Source organism: Tupaia chinensis, unplaced genomic scaffold (assembly GCF_000334495.1).
Source record: "Tupaia chinensis unplaced genomic scaffold, TupChi_1.0 Scaffold142351_1, whole genome shotgun sequence".
Taxonomy (NCBI): Eukaryota; Metazoa; Chordata; class Mammalia; order Scandentia; family Tupaiidae; genus Tupaia; species Tupaia belangeri.
In genome coordinates, this window is record NW_006202199.1 from 165,138 (window position 1) to 165,951 (window position 814).

Genomic DNA, 814 nt, shown 5'->3' on the forward strand with positions numbered 1-814 from the left:
CCCTAAGCATTGTCACAGCAATAAAATGTGATTTCCCATCCAGAATATACTGCTAGTGGCTTAATTGTACATATTATTATAAAAAAATTTCCATTTCTAGTTTCTAGAATTTTTTTTTACCCTTTATTTCTGACCCTCTGTCCTTTTCCACCCTCTTCTCACACTATCTTTGGTGTCTACAGTTGTCTTCCATTCCTTTCACCCACACATTGTATTGATCACACAATTTCTTAAATAATCTAACTACTTTCAATAACAAGTTCACTTGGTACTATTAAGAAAACCAGTTTTCACTTAAAGCCAGGAAACAGGTTAGGATTCTGGTCACATGGTAGGTGCATGAACCTATCCATATCTCAAGACAGGTCACAAATCCTTACAACCGAATAACAAAGTCTACAAGAAAATCAGCAATATTTTAATAAAAAGTCATAAAATTATACTTCACCAATTGAGTCTCATGTACTTTATTTTCTGTTGTGGTTCAATTTTTCCGATTAAATTCTGGGACATAATATTCAACTCCAGACTTGTTCCTACAATTAAGTTGGCCACGTTTTTAGTTTTTGAACTCTTATTTCTGTGTGTCTGTATTTAATTTTCCTGATATAGAACCCTTGAGAACTTCTTGGAGATATGGTCTGGTGCTGGTAAATTCTTTCAGGTTTTGTTTATCTGAGAATATTCTTGTCTTTTCTTCCCACATGTAAGATAATCTTGCTGAGTACAGTATTCTTGGCTGAAATTGCTATTCTCTTAACACTTTGAATATATTTTCCCATTCTTTCCTCCCTTGCATTGTTTCCGATGAGAG